The sequence below is a fragment of the Grampus griseus genome (genome assembly GCF_964374135.1).
Source record: "Grampus griseus genome assembly, chromosome: 16".
Classification (NCBI taxonomy): Eukaryota; Metazoa; Chordata; class Mammalia; order Artiodactyla; family Delphinidae; genus Grampus; species Grampus griseus.
Genome location: NC_139010.1, coordinates 86,297,667 through 86,316,064, shown reverse-complemented (window position 1 = coordinate 86,316,064; position 18,398 = coordinate 86,297,667). Strand labels below are relative to the sequence as shown.

Below are 18,398 nucleotides of genomic sequence, written 5' to 3'. Positions count from 1 at the left end.
GGGATGCACCTGGATGGTCGCAGGGAACGCAACGGTCCTGGGATGGGGAGATCCGCAGGCCCGGTGTCCAGAGCTGGGTTCAGCTGTCAGCAGGACACACGCTGCAGGAGCCCCTGGTCAGCCTCTGCCTGCCCTGACCCAACCGAACACCCGTGCAGAACCTGAGTCCCTCTGAGCGCTCGGGACCAGGTAAGGAGCCGCGTCTGCCAGGCCCCTGCCCCAGAGAACTGTCGGGCGCCCCATGACAGGTGAGCAGAGCGTGGGCAGGGCTGGGGCTTGAACCCAGCCCCACCGCCTGAGACTGCATCAGTCTTAGCACAGGTGGAGCTGAGGGTGTGTGTGCCTGTGTTCCCGTGTCCGAGTGCATGCCTGTGTGTGCCCATTCCCGCAACAATGGGCAGCGAGCCAGCCAGGGCTGTCGGCAGCCGGGTACGTGTCTTGGCTGGCCCCCGTGTGCAGGGCAGCGTGTCTGTGGTAGGGGGTTTACCCTTGTGTCAGAGCCGTGTTTGTCCATGTGTTTCTGTGCAGGTGGCATGTGTACAGGGACGTCTGAGTGTCTCTCTGGGGCACGGGCACTGCTGTCTCTGTGTCTTCATCTGCCTGGGGGTGTGGTGTCCACGTGAATGCCTGCTCTGCTCGGGGGCCTGTGGGCTGGGCGCGGAGGGTGCAGGCACCTGTGAGTGAATCTAAGTCTGGGGGACGGTGTGTGGCTCTTGCGCTCGTGTTGGGTTTGGGGAGCACGTGTGTTGACTGGTACATGGTGGTGCAAGACGGGGACCTTGTGGTTTGTCCCCGTGCATCTGTGTGATGAGAACTCAGGCCCACCTCCCACCCCATCAAAGAAGTGGCCCTTCTGCTCCATCTTTCAGACTGAGAAACAGGAGCTGGGTGAGTACAGATCTCTGTTCCAAGTCCCACAGCCAGTCAGCGGCAGCTCAGAGCAGACATGGCTGTCAGGAGCCATAGTGGGAGAGTGGAGACGGGGGCCCGGGGTAGTGGTACCCAGGCCCTGGCCACACCGGCGGCTGACACCACACCACCGAGGTCTGACGAGCCTCCCTCTTCTGCCTGGAGTCGCCGCCGCCCCTGTAGCCACCAGGCACCCCAGGGTCTGTAGCAGGTGAGCTCAGCCAGGGTCCCGCCATGACCCCGCGGGACAGCTGAGAGAGCAGAGGCGCGGGGAGGGCAGCTGTCCTGTCCAAGGCTCAGGTGGCCGGGGGAGGGCAGGGTTTGAACCCGAGCTGCCCATCCCAGAGCCCACACCCTGGAGCTCGGGGCCCTGCTACCTCCTAAAGTCTTTGCAGGATGAAAACGGGGGGTTCCTGCCACCTGGAGCAGACACGAAACAAGGGCAGAGATACGAGGCTGAGGTTTCTGTTCTCCAGATACATCCTGCACACGTGATGCAGCCTGTTCCAGCAGGGGCCAGGGCTGGCGGCAGCATCTCCCCTGTTACAAGGAATTGTCTTCACGGGCTTGAAAGGACCAGGTCCTAAAGACAGAAGTCGGCTCCCCTCCCGCCCTCGCTGGGCAGCCGGCTCTCGACTGGGTGTTACTTCAACGTCAAGTGTGTGGACCCACACAGGGCCCCGTTCTGAGTCCCGTACAGTGCAGACAAAAAGCTAAAACCCCAGCCACACTACAAATGAGTGGGCTGACTTTTATTTTGCCCGCGCCATGTGGCATGTGGGATCTTAGTTCCCCAACCAGGGATCGAAGCCGCGACCCCTGCAGCGGAAGTGTGGAGTCCTAACGACTGGACCACCAGGGAAGTCCCTGGACTGACTTTTAAATGGGCTTTGGAGACCTGGAAGCTCACTAGGATGTCTGGAGGGCCCGTTCTTGGGACTGAGCGACAGGCTGACGTGGGGCAGGGGGTAGGGACCCAACAGGAGGGAGCAGAGCAGCTGCTCTGGTGGTGACACGTGCCCAGAACTCCAGAGACAGAGGCCCAGGGAGGACACACCCAGATATCTGATGGCGAGACCCCAGTCCTGCACCCTGGTCCCTCCAGATGGGAGCTTGGATGGAACTTCTCTGAGAAAACTTCCCACGAATGCCCAGAACCAAGGACACTGACAGTGGGGGCCCCAGCCCAGTGACCCTTCCTGGGTATAGTCAGCATTTTGGGCCTCTCCAGTGCAGGCTGAGAGCTGAGGGTCACCAGACATCTGATGAGAGCCTCTAGCAGGCAAGATGGAGCGAAACTAAGGAAGGACTGGAAGTCAGAGGAAGCAGAGCTCAAAGGGAAAGAATTTTGTGAATATCCTCGGACATGAGAAAACATGGATTGCGTTGTTGAAACAATAAAAACTTCTTAAAAAGAGAGAGAGAGAGAGAGGGAGAGGGAGAAACTTGCAAACTGGAAATATGACGGCAGAAATAAAATTTCAGTAAGGATTAGAAGTGAATTGAAGAAATCGTTCAGAAAATCAAGGCAAGAATTGACATGCAAAATGGATACCAAACACGTTTCAAAATCAGGGAATTGGCCCGGAGATCTGATATCTAAGCAAGAGTACCAGAGACGCAGAGGAAACCATGGGGAGCTCCAGACCCAGGCTGGAGAACTGAGCACTTCAGATTAACCTTTTCCTGGAGGACAACCAGATAAGGGGAGTGAACCACGTTTTAATCCTAAAAGCAGCAAAGGGACAAGAGTCAGTGAGAAATTGCCAGGCTGAGGAACAAAGACCACCGGTGTCTAGTGCGGGGAGCCCAGACTCGGCCCTCAGGCCAGCTGAGGCCCTACAGACCCCACAAACACGGTGACCCTGCAAACCCACACCTGCCTAGGGAGGGGCTGCACCCTGGGAACGAGGGTGACTCAGGCAAGATCCAGCTCCCCGGGGCCCAGGACAACCACAAGTCGAGAATCCTCAGAGCATGAAAGTGCAGACTTTGAACTTGGAGTCACAGGATTCTAAACAACCAGCACCACCATGTGTCTGGAGGAAGTAAAAACCAACAAAAATCCCTCCTGGAGGGAGGGATTACATCAGAGTAATGCCAGTCATTCCTTCAAATATTGCTTCAAATATCACCTTCAGCACAAAATCAAAGGTGAGAAGGTGCGTGAAGAAGTGAAAGATGACGAGCAGCTGCCAGCATAGGACTCAGGAGAAACTCGACGAAACAACTGTGTTTACGAAACCCAAGGGGGCAGAACAAGCAGAAGCGGGAGGACACAGTAGACTGAACAGCCATCAACTTGACCTACTTGACACCTAGAGGACACGCCACAAGACACAGAAGAATACATGCTTTTCAAGTGCACATGGAACACTTACCAAGATAGACCCTTATTCTAGGCTGTAAAACAAGTCTCAAATTTAAAAGAATTGAAAGTGATGCAGTGTATGTTTCTGATCATAATAGAATTAAAATAGAAACCAATAAAAGAATAAGATACCTGGGAAATCTCCAAATATTTGGAAACAGTACACTTCTAAATAACTTGTTAGTTAAATGAGAAATCAAGAGAAATAAGAAACTGTTTTTAATGAATATAAAAACACAACATATCAAAAATTGTGGGATTCTCCTAGAGCAGTACTCAGGGAAATTCATAGCATCAAACACCTATGTTAGAAAAGAAGAAAGACCTTAAATCAATGATATCAGCTTCCATATTAAGAAACTAGAAATATAATAATAAACTAAGCACAAAAATAAGCAGAATAAAGGAAATAATAAAGATCAGAGCAGAAATCAGTGAAATGGAGCACAGAAAAAAAAGAGAGAAAATCAATGAAAACAAATGCTGGTTCTTTGAGAGCATCAATAAAATTGATGATACGGGGATTTGCCACTTGTACAGACATTCAGGACCGACTGGCACAGACCTCAAAGGAGACTCCTGAGGGGGCTCTCTTCTGCCCCGCCAGCTCTGGCTGCTGTGCTCCTCCCCTGGTCCTGATCAACAGCACCTGTGTGGACCTGGAGAGGTGCTGTAGGCCTCAGGTTACTCTCAGTGAAGACCTGCTAGAGCAGACACAGGAACGCCTTTCAGGTAACTGCTGATTCTAAAAGTATTTTCAGTCTTACAGCCCAGCACCCTTTCCTTCACCACCTGTGTTCTGCGCTGAGCGACGAATCACCACAAACCTAGTGGCTCAAAACAACACACATTTGTTATCTCACGGTCTCTGTGGGACGCCGGCCTGAGCACAGCTGAGCTGGGTCCTGCTCGGGGCCCCAGGCTGCAGTCAGGTGGGCTGAGTTCTCATCTGAGGCTTGACCAGGGCCGGACCCTCAGGCAGAATTTGTCTCCCTGCAGCTGTGGGACTGAGGTCCCATTTTCTTTCTGGCTGCTCTCGGCCGGAGAGGCCACCGCCGTGCCCTGCCCTGGGGCCTTCCCACAGGCCTTCTCATGATGGTGGCTTGCTTCTTCAGGACCAGCAGGGCCAAGCTCAGACAGCGTCTTACAGGACGTACCGTGGTTACAGGAGGGACAGCCCCCCACCTTTGCATGCTTACTGGTTCCCATCCACCCTCAGGGGCTTTCTGTTGTCCTCAAAATATTAGTAAAAATGGCCTGGAGATGAGCTGAGTTCACTCAACACCCTAGAGCTCCTTTGCCCAGACAACTGTTGGCCAAATTTATACCTAAGCCCTTCCTTCCACTGCTTAACCTCATAAAATTCCCTTTTCAAAAAATCTTTATGGGACTTCCCTGGTGGCACAGTGGTTAAGAATCCGCCTGCCAATGCAGAGGACACGGGTTCAAGCCCTGGTCCAGGAAGATCCCACATGCCATGAAGCAACAAAGCCCGTGCACCACAACTACTGAGCCCATGCACCTAGAGCCCGCGCTCTACAACAAGAGTAAGCCAGTGCAGTGAGAAGCCTGTGCACTGCAACGAAGAGTAGCCCCCGCTCACTGCAACTAGAGAAAGCCCACATGCAGCAATGAAGACCCAATGCAGCCAAAAATTAATTAATTAATTTTTTAAAAATCTTTTTTCAAATTACAGAGGAGGGGAATGTAAGGTGAATTTTAACAAAAGTAAACCTTGTTTATTGATAATGATGAAGCTGATGTTACCAGGAAGAAATTTCCTACTATGTAAGTGCAGGGTGTAATGTTTTTCCTTAAAATGTTGACTTTAAAGAATGTTCCTTGCAATACAGGCAGCTAAGTCCAGATTTTATTTCTGACCACGGAGTAATTCCTGAGAAATACTTGGATTATATGCCTCAAATGGACAGGGACTGTGTCTCCTACTGCTGTATTTACACCTAGTATGGTGTACCTAGGACAAGAGCCGGGCCTCATTAAACACCTGGCAACTAGCTGGACAATAAAGTCCATGCTCTGGGGGGAGGGGAAGGTTCCTATCCACTCTCGGGATTGTGCAGCACGGGAACACAAGGCTACCCCAGGCCCCATCACCACACCACTGTCCCATTCTTCAAAATTAAGGTGCAAACACACTATTGTTAACTATAAGCACCATGTGTTCAGCAGAGCTCCAGAACGTACCTTGCATGACAGAAACTTTATACTCATTGAAACACAGCTCCCCTTTCCCCTCCCGCAGCTCCTGGCAGCCTCCATCCTCCTCTGTTTCTATGAGTTTGACTCTGTTGATGCCTCGTATATGTGGAGTCACGCAGCATTCATCCTTCTGTGCCTGGCTTATTTCACCGAGCATGTCTTCCAGGTTCATCCATATTGTCACATATAGCAGGATTTCCTTCTTTTTTAAGGCTGAATAATATTCCACTGTATGCACAGCAAAGAAAACCATCAACTAAATGAAAAGACAACCTAGTGAATGGGAGAAAAATATTTGCAAATGATATTAACCACTTTGGAAAACAGTATGGAGTTTCCTCAAAAAAATTAAAATTAGAACTACCATATGATTCAGAAATTCCACTCCTAAGTACATAGCCAAAGAAAGTGAAAACACCAATTCTAAAAAATACACACACACCAATGTTCATAGCAGCATTATTTACAATAGCCTAGACATGGAAGCAACCTAAATGTCCATCGACAGATGAATGGATAAAGAAAATGTGGTATATATATATACAATGGAATATTACTCAACCATAAAAAAGAATGAAATAATGCCATTTGCAGCAACATGGATGGACCTAGAGATGATCATTCTAAGTGAAGTAAGTCAGAAAGAGAAAGACAAATATCATATGTTATCAATTATATGTGGAATCTAAAAAAATGATACAAACTTATTTACAAAACAGAAATAGACTCACAGACATAGAGAATAAACTTATAGTTACCAAAGAGTTTGGGATTAACAGATACACACTAGTATATATAAAATACATAAACAACAAGGACCTACTGTATAGCACAGGGAACTATATTCAATATATTGTAATAACCTATAATGGGAAAGAATCTGAAAAGGAATATATATATGTATGTATGTATATGTATGTATAACTGAATCACTTTCTGGTGCAAGAGAATTGAAAACTGGTACTCAAGCAAATACTTGTACACGAAGGTCCGTAGCAGCACTATTCACATATTGCCAAAAGGTAGAAACAACCCTAAGAGATGGATAAAGAAAGAAAAGTTGGTATATACTTACAATGGAATATTATCCAGTCATAAAAAGGAATGAAGTATTGATTCAGGCTGCAACATGGATGAAGCTTGAAAACATTAAGCTAAATGAAAGAAGCCAGACACAAAATGTTACATATCATATTGATGTCATTTATATGAAATATCTAGGATAGGTAAATCCACAGACAGAAAGCAAATTGGGAGCTGACTGGTTCATTTTATGTTATGTGAATTTCACTTCAATTTTTAAAAAGGAAAAAGAAAAGAATGTCAAAAAAGAAGGAAATACTTAAAATATTTCCATGAATATATAGAGGAACATTATTCTAACCTCAGAGTAGCCAAGAATGTCCTTTAAAAGCATGTGAATCAGGGACTTTCCTGATGGTGCAGTGGTTAAGAATCCGCCTGCCAGTGCAGGGGACACAGGTTCGATCCCTGATCCGGGAAGATCCCACATGCCACAGAGCAACTCCGCCCATGCGCCACAACCACTGAGCCTGTGCTCTACAGCCCACGAGCCACAACTACTGAAGCCCATGAGCCTAGAGCCCATATGCTCCAAAACAAGAGAAGCCACCACAATGAGAAGCCCTCACAATGCAACGAAGACCCAACACAGCCAGAACTAAATTTAAAAAAATAAAATAAATTTATTAAAAAAAAGAATGTGAATTGTAAAAAAAATAAATATTGAAAATTTTGACTGTGTTAAAATTATGACCTTTAACACCTCACCAGAGAAGATATACAGATGAAAAAGAAGCCTATGATAAGATGGTCAACAAAATTTACTAGAAAATTGCAAATCAAAATAAGCAGGGATGGGCTTCCCTGGTGGCGCAGTGGTTGAGAGTCCGCCTGCCGATGCAGGGGACACGGGTTCGTGCCCCGGTCCGGGAAGATCCCACATGCCGCGGAGTGGCTGGGCCCGTGAGCCATGGCCGCTGAGCCTGCGCGTCCGGAGCCTGTGCTCCGCAACGGGAGAGGCCACAACAGTGAGGGGCCCGCGTATCGCAAAAAAAAAAAAAAAAAAAGCAGGGATTTCCCTGGCGGTCCAGTGGTTAAGACTCCGCGCTTCCACTGCAGGGGACACGGGTTCGATCCCTGGTCAGGAAACTAAGATCCCACATGCCCCACAGCACAGCCAAATAAATAAATAAATAAATTTTTTAAAAAGGAGATACCACTACTCACCTATAAGAACAGCTAGAATCCAAAAGCCTGACAATGCACAATGCTGGCAAGGATGTGGAGCAAAAGGACCCTGCTTCGTTGCTGGCGGGAAAGCAAATGAAAAAGCCACTGTGGAAGATAGTTAGGCAGCTTCCTAACAGCTAAATGTAGTCTTGCCATGTGATCTAGCAGTCACACTCCTAGGTATTTGCCCAACTGATCTGAAAATTTATGCCCACGAAAAAACCCGCATGCCAGTGTTTACAGCAGCTTTACCCATAACCACCCAAAACTGGGAGCAACCAAGATGCCCTTCAATAGGTGAGCAAATAATAAACAGTGGTCCACTTAGTGCTAATTCCATCCAGTGGAATGTCATTTAGCACTAAAAAGGAATGAGCGATCGAGCCACGAAAAGACATGGCTGAATCTTAAAGGTACATTGCTAACTGAACGACACCAGTCTGAAGAGGCTACACACCGTGTGAGTCCAATTTTATAACATTCTGGAAAAGGCAAAGCTGTGGAGACAGTAAAGGTCAGTAAGTGCCAAAGGGCCAGGGGGAGGAGAGAGGGTTTAACAGGTGAGGTTCAGAGGATTTTAAGGCAGCGAAACTCTTCTGTGATAGTGTAATGGTGGATACATGATATTGATACTTGTTAAAACCCACAGAACTCTACTGTACAAAACGTGAACTTCAATGTATATAAACTTAAAAAAAAATCATTTAGGAGGCTCGGGGACTCTAGATGGAATGCAGAAGGTGGCAAACAATTGAACTGTATAAGGAATGCAAGAAAAACCTCACTGCAGGACGTGGGGTGTAAAGGTGCTAGTCTAAGTAACCGTGGAAATGAGTGGAGTCTGTAAGACCAATGGCAGGAGAAACTACACAGCACTGTGCTCTAGTTGACAAAGACTTTTCCTAACAGAGTACAGGTTAACAATTCTACCACCACTTTGCATGTAATTGGAATGTAACTGGAATTGGACAATTAAGTTAATGGATGATGGGCAGTGGGAGCCAGGGGTTTCACTGTCGGAGTGGACATCTACAGATAAGCACAGCACGGAGGATGGAATGGTCCATGTGGTGACGGATCAGAGCTGGAGACATCAGTAAGGTCTCCTGTTTGGCTTAGCACAGATACAGGTGTTACATACAGAAATACGTGTGGAAGTGTGTGCACACAGGTTACTGTACACACAGGTCTCCTTGCTCCGTCAGGCAAGGGGGCCTAGAGATAACAGTATCCTAGTAGCGACAGGCACTGCTGGCACCCAGAGGTTGCTTTCTTTTTTTTTTTTTTTTTTTTTTTTTTTGGCCATGCCTCGTGGCACAAGAGATCTTAATTCCCTGACCAGGGATCGAACCTGTGCCCCCTGCAGTGGAAGCTCGGAGTGCTAACCACTGGACCACCAGGGAAGTCCCCAGAGGTTGGTTTCTAATATCATCGTATAATAAAAGGTACCAGGGCTCCTTGGGAAAATGGCTGATTCCAGGTATAGCAGGAAACGTGCAGGATGAGCCCGGGGCATCCCAGCACCAGAAAGTAAGTATTCAAAAGAAAAGCCAAGGCCCTCCGGCGACCTACACGCACAGGCGGGGCTAAATCCAAAGCTGAGCCCCTGGGAGCTGTGAGAACAAAGAAGAGAAAGGGAAATCTCTCCCAGCAGCATCAGAAGCAGCGGATTAAAGCTCCACAATCAACTTGATGTACCCTGCATCTGTGGAATACCTGAATAGACAACCAATCATCCCAAATTAAGGAGCCGTGTGGATGAAAGGCTCTTGGTGCTGCAGCCAGGAGTCAGTGCTGTGCCTCTGAGGTGGGAGAGCCAACTTCAGGACACTGATCCACAAGAGACCTCCCAGCTGCACATAATATCAAACAGCAAAAATTTCCGAGAGATCTCCATCTCAACGCCAGCACCCAGCTTCACTCAACGACCAGCAAGCTACAGTGCTGGACATCCTATGCCAAACAACTAGCAAGACAGGAACACAACCCCACCCATTAGCAGAGAGGCGGCCCAAAATCATAATAAGTCTACAGACACCCCAAAACACACCACCAGACGTGGACCTGCCCACCAGAAAGACAAGATCTAGCCTCATCCACCAGAACACAGGCACTAGTACCCTCCACCAGGAAGCCTACACAACCCACTGAACCAAACTTAGCCACTGGGGACAGACACAAAAAACAACAGGAACTACGAACCTTCAGCCTGCAAAAAAGGAGACCCCAAACACAGTAAGATAAGCAAAATGAAAAGACAGAAAAACACACCGCAGATGAAGGAGCAAGATAAAAACCCATCAGACCTAACAAATGAAGAGGAAATAGGCAGTCTACCTGAAAAAGAATTCAAAATAATGATAGTAAGGTTGATCCGAAATCTTGGAGCTAGAATGGACAATAGAATGGACAAAATGCAAGAATCAGTTAACAAGGACCTAGAAGAACTAAAGATGAAACAAGCAACGATGAACAACACAATAAATGAAATTAAAAGTACTCTAGATGGGATCAATAGCAGAATAACTGAGGCAGAAGAACGGATAAGTGACCTGGAAGATAAAATAGTGGAAATAACTACTGCAGAGCAGAATAAAGAAAAAAGAATGAAAAGAACTGAGGACAGTCTCAGAGACCTCTGGGACAACATTAAACGTACCAACATTCGAATTATAGGGGTTCCAGAAGAAGAAGAGAAAAAGAAAGGGACTGAGAAAATATTTGAAGAGATTATAGTTGAAAACTTCCCTAATATGGGAAAGGAAATAGTTAATCAAGTCCAGGAAGCACAGAGAGTCCCATACAGGATAAATCCAAGGAGAAATACGCCAAGACACATATTAATCAAACTGTCAAAAATTAAATACAAAGAAAACATATTAAAAGCAGCAAGGGAAAAACAACAAATAACACACAAGGGAATCCCCATAAGGTTAACAGCTGATCTTTCAGCAGAAACTCTGCAAGCCAGAAGGGAGTGGCAGGACATATTGAAAGTGTTGAAGGAGAAAAACCTGCAACCAAGATTACTCTACCCAGCAAGGATCTCATTCAGATTTGATGGAGAAATTAAAACCTTTAGAGACAAGCAAAAGCTGAGAGAGTTCAGCACCACCAAACCAGCTCTACAACAACTGCTAAAGGAACTTCTCTAGGCAAGAAACACAAAAGAAGGAAAAGACCTACAATAACAAACCCAAAACAATTAAGAAAATGGGAATGGGAACACACATATCGATAATTACCTTAAATGTAAATGGACTAAATGCTCCCACCAAAAGACACAGATTGGCTGAATGGATACAAAAACAAGACCCATATATTTGCTGTCTACAAGAGACCCGTATGCTAACACATATATATGGAATTTAAGAAAAAAAAAATGTCATGAAAAACCTAGGGGTGAAACAGGAATAAAGACACAGACTTACTAGAGAATGGACTTGAGGCTATGGGGAGGGGGAAGGGTAAACGGTGACAAAGCAATAAAGAGGCATGGACATGTATACACTACCAAACGTAAGGTAGATAGCTAGTGGGAAGCAGCCGCATAGCACAGGGAGATCAGCTCGGTGCTTTGTGACCGCCTGGAGGGGTGGGATAGGGAGGGTGGGAGGGAGGGTGACGCAAGCGGGAAGAGATATGGGAACATATGTATATATATAACTGATTCATTTTGTTGTGAAGCTGAAACTAACATACCATTGTAAAGCAATTATGCTCCAATAAAGATGTTTAAAAAAAAAAATGGACCTATCTGTCCCCTTCAAAGTTTGCTTTTGCCCCTTGGGAATCCCTCTCAGCCATCCCTGTCCTGACCCCAACCATTCTCAGGTTATCTTCTCCCAAAGATGTGTGGCAAAAAAAAAAAAGAAAAGCCAAAATGATGGGGCGTGTCCAAGGGGCCCAGGAATCATCTGAGAGCTCCCAGTGACAAAAGCTGGGATGGTTCGAGCAACAAAATAATTAGAATAGCATCAGGTTATAACCCAAAGTATGAAATAAAATCCATGAGTCTGTACTGATAGAAAGGACTGATTGGATAAATAAAGAAATGAGGAGAAAAGACAATCTTCCATGCAAAAGAACTGCAAGTGATTTAGGTCTATATTCCTTTCTCAAGGAGGGAGAGCGTGACCGCCCCCCCCCCACACTCCTTAAGTGTGGGCTGATGTAATCATCTCCTTCCAGAGAGGACAGTGTGGAAGGCTGGTGGGTAACCTGACAGGAGAGATGACACACGGCCTCAGCCAGGTGATCAAGGTCAGCACCAGCACTGACGATCCTTGTTGACAGTATGGACCTCTATGGACCTCTGATACGACATGATGAGAAGGACACTTTATCTCTGTAGTCTTCCCCCCAAAGATCCTTAACCCCAGTCTAATCATGAGAAAAACATGAGACAAACCCTAATTTGGGGACATCCTATAAAAGAGATAACCCAAACTCCTCAAAACTGTCAAAAAAAGAGAAAAGTATGAGAAGCTCACAGCCAAGAGGAACCTAAGGAAGCATGACAACTAAATGTAAAGTTGTGTTCTGGACGGGATCCTGGGACAGGAAAAGAACATTGGGTAAAAACTAAGGAAATCCAACTAAAGCATGGACTTTAGTTGGTAATAATGTATCAATATTGGTTCATGAATTGTAACAAACATACCCCACACTAATGTAAGATATTAGCATTGGGGGAAATTGGGTATGGGGTGTACGGCAACTGTCTGCACTAAATTTGCAACTTTTCTGCAAATCTAAAACTGTTCTAAAATAACTGAAAAATTAAGAACTCTGTTCATCAAAAGACATCTTAAAGGAACTGAGAAAAGCTATAACCTGGGGAAAGATATTTGCAAAACATGGTAAAAATTAAAAAACACTAATGAAGTGAATCAAAGATGAACCAAAAAATGAAGAGATAGACCATGTTCATGTATTGGAAGATTCAGTATTGTAAAGATGTTAATTCTCCCCAAACTGATCTAGATTCAATGCAATTCCAATAAAAATTACAACAGAATTTTTTTATAGAAATCAAGTAGCTGAATCTAAAATTTATGGAAAAGCTAAGGAACTAAAAGAGCCAAAGCTACTTTGAAGAACGAGAACAGTCAGAGCGCTCGCACCAGCTGCTTCAAGCCTGTAAAGCTGCCGTAATCGAGGCAGTGCGGCGTCAGAGAGGACGAGCTGAGGGACAAATGGAACCGAACAGGATCCAGAAATAGACCCGTGAACACAGATCACTTCCCAATACAAGCCCATATTCTAGAGCATTAAATAAATCTCAAACTCTAAAAGATGCAAAATTATGCAAAGGATGTGCTCTGATTACAATGAAATTAAAATATCTGGAGAAATATCTCCAGAAAATTTCCAAATATTTGGAAATTAAATAACACTCTTCCAGACAACCATGGTCTATCTATATAATGGAACGGGCACAGACACCCTGGACATGCCTCAAAAACATGCTGACAGAAGCCAGAGACAAAAGAGGGGATATTGGGTGGTTCCGTTTCTCTTACATTCTAGAAAGAAACAGAATTAATCTATGAAGAAAAGAATCAGAACAGTGGCTGCCTCGAAGTGGGGGATTAAGGGTTGACTGGGAAGGAGCATGCTTCTGGGGTATCTTGATGAGGTGCGGGTTCCATGCGTGTGTGCATTCGTCAAAACTCATCAAACTTAACACTTAAGGTCTGTGCACTTCACTGTGTAAATTACACCTCAATAAAGAAATTTAGAAAAGGATATAAAGAGAACTCCTGCAAATCAATAAGTAAAAGGGGGCACCATGGAGAGAAATGGGCAAAAGACACACACACACACACACTCACACACACAGGCATCTCACAGAAGCGGAAACACTCACTGACACTAACCATAGCAAGAGAAGCAGCGAAAGACGATTCACAGTGAGATGCTATTTTTAGCCTCCAAATTGGCAAATATTAGGAAATCCACCAACACCATCTGTTGTAGAGGATGTAGTTCAATGGTAGGAGTGTAATCCCTACAGCCACTTTGAGGAAAGAACTTGGCATTTTCTTGCAGCTGCATGTGAAGTTCAGCCCCAGCACCCCCATTCATAGGGGCGGCTGCAAGAGAAACCCTGGCGCCCCGCACTCAGGAGCTGCGCACGAAGAGCAAATGCACAGATCGCGAGGCAGACACGATAGAATGTTACTGCGCAGGCGTCAGAATGAGCGCAGCACAGCTGCCACGAAGAGTGAGAATCTTCGCAACAAAAAAAGCAAGACCCAGAAGACAGCATGTAGCATGATACCCTTTGTTATGACGTTTGAGTACGAGCAAAACTAAGCAATGTGTTATCTATAGTTAAAATGCTTTAGGCAGCAGGGGAACCCCCGTGAGTGGTCCCTCTGAGAGGGAAGGAGGGGTGGCAGAGGGGAGGAACTAAGGTCACTTATTAGCCACTGTGTAGGTCTTGAGTGGAGAGCCGGTTTACAAGAGTCCCTTACCTTATTTTATACCAACGAATAAATAAATGCTCTGCATGGAGAGGAAATAAAACGATTGCTATAGGGTAGCAGCCCCTCCCCTTTGGACCTCAGGGAAGGGCCTTGAGACTGGGAGCCAGTCTCAGGCGTCACCAGGGCCAGGACACCTGGAGGGCAGGTGACAGGCCGGGCTCTATTTGTCCCACCCCTTACATCATATTCCCCCCTCACAGTCCCTCCGTGGACCCTGCAAATTGCTCTGAGTCCCGCTGGTGAGAATGCCAATTATCATCCTCCAGACAGGGCTGGGGGGGGGGGGGCAAAGCCTCTAATGAGCCCCAGAAAAGCCACCTGGGCCCTGAGGCAGCAGGACCCAATGAGATGCGGCACTTCCCCTAGACCCTCCCTGGAGACCTTCTGCGAGGGGAGGGGTGGGGTAGGTTGGCAGTGACCTTGGTCTTGAGGCAAAGGGTCTGGGGGTGCTACGAGGGCAGCACCTTCTGGGTGCCCCCAACACCTGCCACCAAGTTGCACGGCATAGACAGCAGGGCACGGGCTCCTGGAGCCCCCAGCCCTGATGTCCCATGTCCAAGCTGGCCCACCAACCCCGGTTCTGCAGCCCCTTCTCAGGCCCAGCCTCTTCTGCCGCATCGCCGACGGGTCTCACATCGCCAGGGACTGGGACACAGTCCTCAGTCCCCTCTGCACCCCCCACCAGCTCTGAGCCCTCCTGCAGCCCCTTCCCAGGGGGCTGGGCACTGGGCGCCATCAGTGGGGGTCTCCAAGCCCCTTCGAGGTGAGCCAGGAGCAGCCACCAGCTCAGCCCCGGCCCAGGGAAGGTCAATGTAGAAGGAACCGGCTGAGGGTCGCCCAAGAAGTACACTTGCCGGCGGGAATCACCCTCCCCCTCCAGCGCGCCCCCGGTCCTGCTGGACAGACCCCAACCTCGCAGAGCGGGGGAGGGGTTGAAGAGGAGCTGAGGCCCCAGGAGCCCCTCACCCACCAGCGGAGAGCACTGCCCGGCTCCGCCCAAGCCCGCCCACCTCCCTGCCACTCGCCCATCCGTCAGACACCCAACTCCTGGGCGTCCTGGCACGAAAGTCCCAAACTGCGAGGCCCCTGAAAGGCTCTGAGTGGACCGATTCCACCATCCCCCAAAGGCCACTTTGATGCTCAGAAAACACAGGATAAAGACCTCAGGTCGGTTCACGGAGCGTCATGTGGGGACACCAAAAGTGGGGATCAACCCTCCCACCCCCTCCCCCCAAACCCCCTCCCCCACACCCCTCCCCACACACCCCCAGCCCTGCAAACCCCTGGCCCAGGTTTTGCTCACCCCTGGAGAGCCGGCTGGCCATCTGATGGAAGTGGTGTCCTTCCTGAGGCCTGAGGGGCCCTGGCCAGAGAGCAGCACAGAGCAGCAGTCCCTGAGGGCCCACGTGGAGGAGGCCAGGGAAGTGCCCAGACACACAGCCTAAGACGGCACACCAGGCAGGCAGAATGGGTCTTCTCTCCTGCTATGTGTACACATACACCTGTGTGTGAGTGTGTGTGCATGTACCTGGGGGTGTGTGCAGGAGTGCACCTGTGTGTGTGTGTGTGTGTGTGCACGGGCACACGCACTCCCATGCCTGTCCGTGTACCTGGTGCTGGGACAGGGAACAGTACGCACCTGAGAGCACCCACATGAGTGTGGAGGTAAGAGGTGTATCTGCGCGCAGCGGTGTGCAGGCACCGAGGCCCCCTTGCCAGGTGTTAGCTCAGGGCGAGGTGCGTGCTGGGCTGAGAGGGGGTCAGTGCTGCAGCGGCTTTGAGAAGGGTTACAGTGCCCCATGCAGCTCTCACGGCCCGGCCCCCTGCCCAGCACACATCACACCTGCATCTTTCTGCTGTCCAGGGTACTCAGAAGTGACCCCCCTGCCAGGGAGGGCTATGAGAAACTCCACCAACTCCACTGAGACCTTGGTGACAGATGTCATCCTGCTGGGCTTCCCTGGGCTGTGCCACCTTCAGGGGCCACTGCTCGGGTCATTCTTCACGATCTACATGGTGACTGTCCTGGAGAACCTGGCCATCGTGGTGACCATCAGAGCCAGCCAGCCACTGCACACACCCGTGTCCTACTTCTGGGCCAACCTGTCGGTGCTGGAGACCCTCTACACCTCGGTCACTGTCCCCAAGCTGCGGGCTGCCCTCCTGGCCTCGGCGAGGACCGTCTCCTTCTCAGGCTGCCTCACCAGCTGCTCCTCTTCCTCTGCCTTGGCTCCCCTGAGTGCTTCCTCCTGGCCACCATGGCCTGTGACCGGTTCCTGGCCATCTGTCGCCTGCTGCGCTAGCCGGCCATCACGGACTCGAGGCTCTGCTGAGTCTAGCCCTCAGCGCCTGGCTGGGTGGCTTCCTGGTCTCCTTTGTGTCCATGGCTCTCACCTCCGGCCTCAGGCTCTGTGGCCCCAACGTCCTCAACCACTTCTTCTGTGACATCTCACCCCTGCTGCGGCTCTGCTGCTCCGGCACCATCACCATCGAAGTGCTGGACTTCGTGGCAGCCCTGGCTGTGCTCACGACCTTCCTGCCAGTGACCGTGGTCTCCTATGCCCACATCGTGGCCACAGTGCTGAGCATTCCAGGAGGCTCCGGCCACCACAAGGCCTTCTCCACCTGTGCTTCCCACCTGGCACTGGTGGCCATCTTCTACACCACCACCATCTTCACGCACACCTGGCCTCACGCCGTCAGCTCCTTCGACTTCAACAAGCTGGTGTTCAGGGTCTACTTGGTTGTGACCCCACGGCTCAACCCCAACATCTACTGCCTGCCGAACCACGACATCAGCGAGGCCCTGGCCAAACCCCACCAGGCCCCTGGCCCCTCCTAGCACCAGCTGCAGGGGGAGGAACTTCAAATCCGTCCCCCGGCATCTGCTCACAGCCACCAGCCCACACCAGGCAGGCCATGGCTCTCTCCCAGTGCAGCCAGCAAGCTCCTCTCTTCCCCCCTCACCCTGAGACGGGAGCACAGTGGGAGCTGCCGAAACTCCGAAGGCTCCAGCTGCCTCTCACAGGGAGCTTCAGCACCCGATCAGGGGACAGCTCCTCAGCCCAGGACGAGCTCACTCCGAGCTCCCGGGAAGGTCCCCCTCCACCTTCACTCCCCCGACCACCTGTGACCTGGTCAATCTCTGGCTTTCCCCCACGCCTGGAAGCTTTCAAGATCTTCTTGTTGTGTTTGGTGTCCAGGGTATGCTTGTGTGTGTGTGTGCGTGTGTAGTTATCATGCTTGGAGTTTGTCACGCTTCTAGAATTCGAGACTTGCTTTCTCTCATCAGCCTTGGAAAGTTATCAGCCATTACCTCCTTAAACACTGCATCTGCCTTATTCTTCCTTCCTCTCCTTTTGGTTTCAGAAGTGCGTGTATGTTGGAACGCACAGCTTTGCATAACCAATACGCGCAGGCATTTAAAGGCGTTGTCACCTCCACAGAACTTGTAGTTAACCCGGTGAGGACCCACCCTCTGTGATGAACGCCCTGATGCAGGCCCCATTCCCCGTCTCCCTGGGCTTGCTTCTCGCCGGCCCAGCAGCTCCTGCACACATCCTCTCGAAGGCTCTCCAGGCTCGGTGGCGTTTCCTGGGGTAACTGCGATGAGGGGAAGCACCCTGCGGTGGTCAACAGCCTGACTGTGGAACCTGACCCCATTGTCATTCCCAGGAACGTGACCATCAATGCTGCGGTCAGGACCACTGTGGGCCTCAAAGATCCTCTGAAAGTGGTATTAGCTCCGGAGAACGAAGTGGCTGGCTTTTGGGTCAAAGTCCCAGGCGTGGAGCAACTTGGTAGCTGCGCCTACGAGAACTTCCGTAATGTGCTTGAAGTGTTAACTCCCCTTGAGAATCCCTGTCCAGAACCCCTGCACACCTGTGGGCTTCCCTGTCACTGTCCCTTCAAAGAAGGCACCTACTCACTGCCCAAGTCTAACTTCTTCCTGCCTGCCCTGCAGTTGCCCAGCTGGCTCAGCAGCGGGAACTACCCGTCGGAGATCATCCTGAGCAACGGGAAGCGTCTGGGCTGTGTCAGAGTCTCCGCCTCCCTAAAGGGCAAGTAAGGTGGCACTTGTCGCAGCAGAATGAAGGAGTGTGAGGAAGGCATCCTCTGCCTCTGTCCTACGTTGGCCAAGGCCAGATTCT

The 18,398-nt window shown here is 49.4% G+C and overlaps 2 pseudogenes across 2 annotated transcripts; both read left to right on the top strand.

Annotated features, from left to right (window-relative positions):
• Nucleotides 1–365: 365 nt before the first annotated feature.
• LOC309834329 (olfactory receptor 6B9-like) lies at nucleotides 366–17,089 on the top strand (annotated as a pseudogene). The gene is made up of 2 exons: nucleotides 366–429; nucleotides 16,112–17,089. The product of its transcript is annotated as an olfactory receptor 6B9-like (transcript).
• Nucleotides 17,090–17,730: 641 nt separating this feature from the next.
• LOC309834459 (ganglioside GM2 activator-like) lies at nucleotides 17,731–18,316 on the top strand (annotated as a pseudogene). The gene has a single exon. The product of its transcript is annotated as a ganglioside GM2 activator-like (transcript).
• The last annotated feature ends 82 nt before the right edge of the window (nucleotides 18,317–18,398 follow it).